Source organism: Oncorhynchus mykiss, chromosome 27 (assembly GCF_013265735.2).
Source record: "Oncorhynchus mykiss isolate Arlee chromosome 27, USDA_OmykA_1.1, whole genome shotgun sequence".
NCBI lineage: Eukaryota > Metazoa > Chordata > Actinopteri > Salmoniformes > Salmonidae > Oncorhynchus > Oncorhynchus mykiss.
In genome coordinates this window covers 27,307,946-27,315,450 of record NC_048591.1, presented here as the reverse complement: position 1 = coordinate 27,315,450, position 7,505 = coordinate 27,307,946, and the positions used below count along the sequence as shown (strand labels likewise).

At 42.3% G+C, this 7,505-nt stretch overlaps 1 long non-coding RNA gene across 1 annotated transcript; it reads right to left on the bottom strand.

Annotated features, from left to right (window-relative positions):
- Window positions 1–2,451: 2,451 nt before the first annotated feature.
- On the bottom strand, window positions 2,452–5,210 carry LOC110507884. Its single transcript, XR_002471204.2, has 2 exons — window positions 3,900–5,210; window positions 2,452–2,773 (listed from the first exon to the last, which is right to left on the bottom strand). It is a non-coding gene; the product is annotated as an uncharacterized LOC110507884 (long non-coding RNA).
- Window positions 5,211–7,505: the final 2,295 nt, after the last annotated feature.

Below are 7,505 nucleotides of genomic sequence, written 5' to 3'. Positions count from 1 at the left end.
CCTTCGTTGCCCGGGAGGTGTGTTTGGGATCATTGTCATGCTGAAAGACGTTTAATCTTCAATGCCCTTGCTGATGGGAGGTTTTCACTCAAAATCTCACGATACATGGCCCCATTCATTCTTTCCTTTACACGGATCAGTCGTCCTGGTCCCTTTGCAGAAAAACAGCCCCAAAGCATGATGTTTCCACCCCCATGCTTCACAGTAGGTATGGTGTTCTTTGGATGCAACTCAGCATTCTTTGTCCTCCAAACACGACGAGTTGAGTTTTTACCAAAAAGTTTTATTTTGGTTTCATCTGACCATATGACATTCTCCCAATCTTCTTCTGGATCATCCAAATGCCTACTAGCAAACTTCAGACGGGCCTGGACATGTACTGGCTTAAGCAGGGGGACACGTCTGGCACTGCCAGGGACTCAGGATTGAGTCCCTGGCGGCGTAGTGTGTTACTGATGGTAGGCTTTGTTACTTTGGTCCCAGCTCTCTGCAGGTCATTCACTAGGTCCCCCCGTGTGGTTCTGGGATTTTTGCTCACCGTTCTTGTGATCATTTTGACCCCACGGGGTGAGATCTTGCGTGGAGCCCCAGATCGAGGGAGATTATCAGTGGTCTTGTATGTCTTCCATTTCCTAATAATTGCTCCAACAGTTGATTTCTTCAAACTAAGCTGCTTACCTATTGCAGATTGTCTTCCCAGCCTGGTGCAGGTCTACAATTTAGTTTCTGGTGTCCTTTGACAGCTCTTTGGTCTTGGCCATAGTGGAGTTTGGAGTGTGACTGTTTGAGGTTGTGGACAGGTGTCTTTTATACCGATAACAAGTTCAAACAGGTGCCATTAATACAGGTAACGAGTGGAGGACAGAGGAGCCTCTCAAAGAAGAAGTTACAGGTCTGTGAGAGCCAGAAATCTTGCTTGTTTGTAGGTGACCAAATACTTATTTTCCACCATAATTTGCAAATTAATTAAAAATCATACAATGTGATTTTCTGGATTTTTTTTCTCATTTTGTCTGTCATAGTTGAAGTGTACCTATGATGAAAATTACAGGCCTCTCTCATCTTTTTAAGTGGGAGAACTTGCACAATTGGTGGCTGACTAAATACTTTTTTGCCCCACTGTAGATGTAGGTATAGTTAAAGTGACTATGCATAGATGATAAACAGAGCAGCAGCAGTGTAAAAGAGGGGTTGGCGGGACACAATGCAAATTGTCCGAGTAGCCGATGTGTGGGAGCACCAGTTAGTCGGGCTAATTCAGGTAATATTGTTTATCTTGGGTCAAACATTTTGGGCAGCCTTCCACAAGCTTCCCACAATAAGTTGGGTGAATTTTGGCCCATTCCTCCTGGCAGAGCTGGTGTAACTGAGTCAGGTTTGTAGGCCTCCTTGCTCGCACACGCTTTTTCAGTTCTGCCCACAAATTATCTATAGGAATGAGGTCAGGGCTTTGATGGCCACTCCAATACCTTGACTTTGTTGTCCATAAGCCAATTTGCCACAACTTTGGAAATATGCTTGGGGTCATTGTCCTTTTGGAAGACCCATTTGCGTCCAAGCTTTAACTACCTGACTGATGTCTTGAGATGTTGCTTCAATAGATCCACAATTTTCCTCCTCATGATGCCATCTATTTTGTGAAGTGCACCAGTCCCTCCTGCAGCAAAGGACACCCACAACATGATACTGCCACCCCCGTGCTTCACGGTTGGGATGGTGTTCTTTGGCTTGCAAGCCTCCCCCTTTTTTCTCCAAATGTAACGATGGTCATTATGGCCAAACAGTTCTATTTTTGTTTCATCAGACAAGAGTACATTTCTCCAAAAAGTACGATCTTTGTCCCCATGTGCAGTTGCAAACCGTAGTTTGGCTTTTTTACGGTGGTTTTGGAGCAGTGGCTTCTTCCTTGCTGAGCGGCCTTTCAGGTTATGTCGATATAGGACTCGTTTTACTGCGGATATAGATACTTTTGTACCGGTTTCCCCCAGCATCTTCACAAGGTCCTTTGCTGTTGTTCTGGGATGGATTTTCACTTTTTGCACCAAAGTACGTTCATCTCTAGGTGACATACCTCCATGTCAAAATGTGGTGCAAACTGAGACGTCACCGCTCAAATTGGTAATCCAATGTTTTGAAAATAGCTGGCTAGCCGTCTGTGCAGTACATAACATTAGATATGAGCATGTTATCTTAAAGCTACCTCTGCAGTTTCTTTTGCCATTAATAGGATGTACATTTATCCTACTTATTCCCTGACATTGCCAAGTTCTGATTTCTCATTAATTCTCCCGTCCTCCTCCAATGTATTACACATCGCCCACTTCCTCATCAGACAGAAGCAACAAACTATAAGAAAAGGTGCTACTTTCATTCATCAACATTTTAAAAAGGGTAGTAGACATTTACAGAAGACATTTCCCCAATCATAGTCTAGCTCAAAACTAACGAGACTGTTTCAGAATGTAAAAAGTAACAGTACAAAACATACATTATTTTAGCAAACGTAAAATAAGTGAGTTTTGACTGAATAGATATTTAATGAGCGTTTCAAAACAATACATTATAATACAGACCTGCTAAATTACTCATCCAGCATAAAAACAGAAACAGAATAAACTAAAATATTTCTGTATTATTATTATTATTATTATTATTATTTCAGATGTAACTATTATTCATGAAGCAAACATTGTATGTTTGGTAGAATGAAGCTGTCCGCTTTCCTCCCACTCCTTCATCCGTGGTGCTCGTTCAACATAGCATTTGGAGATTCCTGTGAACATCAACAGTAAAACATGTCATTCTGAACAGCAACATCATCCTAACAACAATTTAGACCAGTTGACAATTCAACAGAATTCAGTCTTGTTCATGTTGATGATCGGTACAACATGAGACAGATAGCAAACCGTGGTATATCAGACCGTATACCCTGGGTATGAGTCAATACTACTTGTTGACTGTTGTAATTATGTTGGTAACCAGTTTTTTAATAGCAATAAGGCACCTTGGGGGTTATATACCATGGCTAAGAGCTGTATCCAGGCACTCTGCGTTGCAGCCCTAAGCCGTGGTATATTGTCCACATACCACAAATCCCGAGCTGCCTTATTGCTTAAAATATAAAACACAGATACATGCACATGTGTGGTTTCTAATAATAATGTTACTACTACTAGCTTGCTCTCTCCCTGCTTCTCCTGAACATGTTTATCTGATATAGCTAGTTATTGTTCTCCCTTGCTCATCCAAAGCAGGCTTTTCTCCTCCTTGCTAGTCTTCAGATGCTTGACTACATGATCATCATGTTGTGGCTGTAACATGGATATTGCATTAGAAAAAAATAGTATACACTCTTAGAAAAAAGGGTTCCAAAAGGGTTCTTCAGCTGTCCCCATAGTGTAACCCTTTTGGGTTCCAGGTAGAACCCTCTGTGGAAAGGGTTCTACCTGAAACCAACAAGGTGGTTCAACCTGGAACCAACAAGGTGGTTCAACCTGGAACCAACAAGGTGGTTCAACCTGGAACCAACAAGGTGGTTCAACCTGGAACCAACAAGGGTTCTTCAAAAAGTTATTTACGGGGACAGCTGAATAACTTATGTTCGTTCTAGATAGCACCTTTTTTTCCAAGAGTGTAGCTTTATCAGAGACATTTTCAGGAAAAGCAGTTCATTTAGCAAGCCAATAAAAGTCTGATATAACTAGCTAGTAATTCTTGTCTTATTGGCTTTCCTCCTCCTCACTGGTCTGCAGATGCTTGAGTACTTTACATTTCCTAGAACTAACAACTTTATCAGATAGACATTTTCAGGAAAAGCATGTAATTTAGCAAGTCAATAAAATACCCATTGCATTGGTTCAAACTTGAAATATAGCTAATCAAGATAGAGATCTTACCTTTTTATCTCTGTAGCAGTTTGCTCTCACCTTGTCTGGGCACTGCAACAGCCAGATCTTATTCCACATTCTCTTTTGTCAAGATTCTGCAAGGAGCTAGTCTGTTCTGTCACAGTTGCGTAAATTCAAATCTGGTATCAGGATAAATATGACCAAGAGTCATCGATTGTATACTATGTATTTTTTATTAGCTAAGCAATAAATGGCAAATGCAACTTTCGTATATACGGGCTCACTGTAATACCACGCAGGGCAGAACAGAGAACTGACAGGATGTACGTAAACAGTTGTTCTTATTCTGTGATAGACATTGTTCCAACGTCTGTTGGCCTATCACAGTAGAGGCTGAGCGTGGTTTAGACTTGCTCAGCCTATCGCAGGCGCTCAGGCGGGTCCCCGCCTCTTGGCGCTTCTTGGAGTCCTCCCTCCGTCGATGTATAGATTCTTACTGTTCCGGTATCGCAGTATAGTTATAACAGTTGCTCAGGTCCTGCTATTGTGTTGTTCAGTATTTTTCCATCTCGGTTAAACCTCGTGATGACCACCTCTCCATATACCTGATTAACCACAACTTTGTAAGATAGGGCAAGTCACACCATGTGCTCAATATTGTTACATACAAACACAAGGACAAAGCATCTGCTGGGCTGTTATCTACAGTTTTGCAACATGCAGGTCACACCATGTTACTCAGTTCTTGTCACACACACACAAACAGGCAAGTAGATGTAGCAAGCAGTTGTTTAATCTCATGATGATGCTCAAGTGCACAAATGCAGATACCTCACACAGCCAACATCATGATATTTAATCATATATATATTAATGGCTATAATGTAAAATACAGAATCCCACAGTTCTCCTAAAACATGAGCGAATAGCTAAGTTAGCTAACTTGAGCAAACACATCTCAGCTTTCCAACTAGCAAATCCAAACAATTACACAACAAATATACATAAAGTAAACAATTATTTTCTAAACGAATGTTAGTCTCAACCAAAGGACAAGTATAAATAACTATTGCTCTGTCCCACAACGTAACAACCATTAGTTACAGGCTAGACATAAGACTATTGCTAGCTTGTTAACTAACTATTTAAATTAAAATAAGTTAGCTAGCCAGCGTCAACTTTGTAGTTGTAATGCTATGTGGGAAAAGTTGTTTTCATTTCTTCTTCCATTTCTCACCAACGCCTTGACTAATTTGAACAATTTGATCCATATTTAGAAACTCCCTCCCTGGGTAAGCGATTCATCTCAACAGGCCGGAAGTCAAACAAAGTCAAACTCACGGAAATTGAGGTGGGAGGGGCTACAATGTGGTACTTTCAGACCCATGAAATGTACCCGTTACGACACAGGCGTTCAGAACGTGTGCAATGGTACAATTTCATTTGTCTGAAAGTACAATATTCAAGCGTTCTAATCACCTCTAAATGAACATTGAACAGGTGTAATGATCGCGTGTAAAAATGGCTTTAACATACGTTCTAATCACCTGTAAATTAACATTGAACAGGTGTAAAAATGCCCACAAGAAGCGTTCTAATCACCTGTCAATACACACTGGACAGGGGTGCATTTACCTTAGGGTGTTTTTTCAGTCTTTCAGTTTTAAATTGTTATTCTTTTTTTTAAATCCTCGTATGTAGTAAATATTTCCGTTTTTATGTTCAACCGTTTTTTCATGTGAAGTGCATTTTATTGCATTCGTGTCTGAAATGTGCTACTGGGGCTCCCGAGTGACGCAGTAGTCTGAGACAGTGCATCCCAGTGCAAGAAGTTCTGCATCCCAGTGCAACTGGTTCAAATCCAGGCTGCATCACATCTGGCCGTAATTGGGAGTCTTATAGGGCTTCGCACAATTGGCCCAGCGTCGTCTGGGGTAGGCCGTCATTGTAAATACGAATTTGTTCTTCTTACCAGGATCTCAGTGATCACAGCCTCATTGCCTGCGTGGGTGATGGGGCCGCGGTCAAACGTAGGCCTTTGTAATCAACCTGGCCTGGGTATCCTGGAAGGATATTGACCTCATACCATCAGGAGAGGATGCCTGGTTGCTCTTTAAAAGTGCTTTCCTACCATCTTAAATAAGCATGCCCCATTCTAAAAATGTAGAACTAAGAACAGATATAGCCCTTGGTTCACCTCAGACTTGACTGCTCTTGACCAGCATGAAAACATCCTGTGGTGTTCAGAATTAGCATTGAATAGCCCCCGCGATATGCAACTTTTCAGGGAAGTCAGGAACCAATATTTGCATCCTGTAGCACTAATTCAAAAATGTTTTGGGACACTGTAAAGTCCATGGAGAATAAGAGCACCTCCTCCCAGCTGCCCACTGCACTGAGGCTAGGAAACACTGTCAACACCAATAAATCTACATTAATCGATCATTTCAATAAGCATTTTTCTACGGCTGGCCATGCTTTCCAACTGGAAAGCCCCTACCCCGGCCAACAGCACAGCCCCCCCTGCAGCAACTTCGATAAAAGACAGTACTGTGCAGCCGTCTTCACATTCTTATCGGCAAGACTCAATAGCCTTGGCTTCTCAAATGACTGCCTCGCCTGTTTCACCAACTACTTCTCAGATAGAGTTCAGTGTGTCAAATCGGAGAGCCTGTCTCTGGCAGTCTCTATGGGGGTGCCACAGGGTTCAATTATCGGGCCGACTCTTTTCTCTGTATATATCAATGATGTCGCTCTTGCTGCTGGTGATTCTCTGATCCACCTCTACGCAGACGACACCATTCTATATACATCTGTCCCTTCTTTGGACACTGTGTTAACAAACCTCCAAACGAGCTTTAATGGCATACCACACTCCTTCCGTGGCCTCCAACTGCTTTTAAATGCTAGGAAAACTAAATGCATGCTCTTCAACCGATTGTTGCCCGCACCCACCCGCCCGACTAGCATCACTACTCTGGATGGTTCTGACTTAGAATATGTGGACAACTACAAATACCTAGGTGTCTGGTTAGACTCTCCTTCCAGACTCACATTAAGTATCTCCAATTCAAAATTACATCTAGAATTGGCTTCCTATTTCACAACAAAGCATCCTTCACTCATGCTGCCAAACATATCCTTGTAAAACTGACCATCCTACCGATCCTTGACTTCGGCGATATAATTTACAAAGTAGCCTCCAACACACCATCACAGTGCCATCCGTTTTGTCACCAAAGCCCCATATGCTACCCACCACTGCGACCTGTATGTTCTCGTTGGCTGGCCCTCACTACATATTTGTCGCCAAACCCACTGGCTCCAGGTCATCTATAAGCCCCTCCTTATCTCAGCTCACTGGTCATCATAGCAACACCCTCCCGTAGCACACGCTCCAGCAGGTATATTTCACTGGTCATCCCCAGTCAACACTTCCTTTGGCCGCCTTTCCTTCCAGTTCTCTGCTGCCAATGACTGGAAGGAATTGCAAAAATCACTGAAGCTGGAATCTTATATCTCCCTCTCTAACTTTAAGCATCAGCTGTCAGCTTACCGATGTGTACCCTACCTGTACACAGCCAATCTGTAAATACCCAACTACCTCATCCCCATATTGTTATTTATCCTCTTGCTCTTTTGCACCCCAGTATC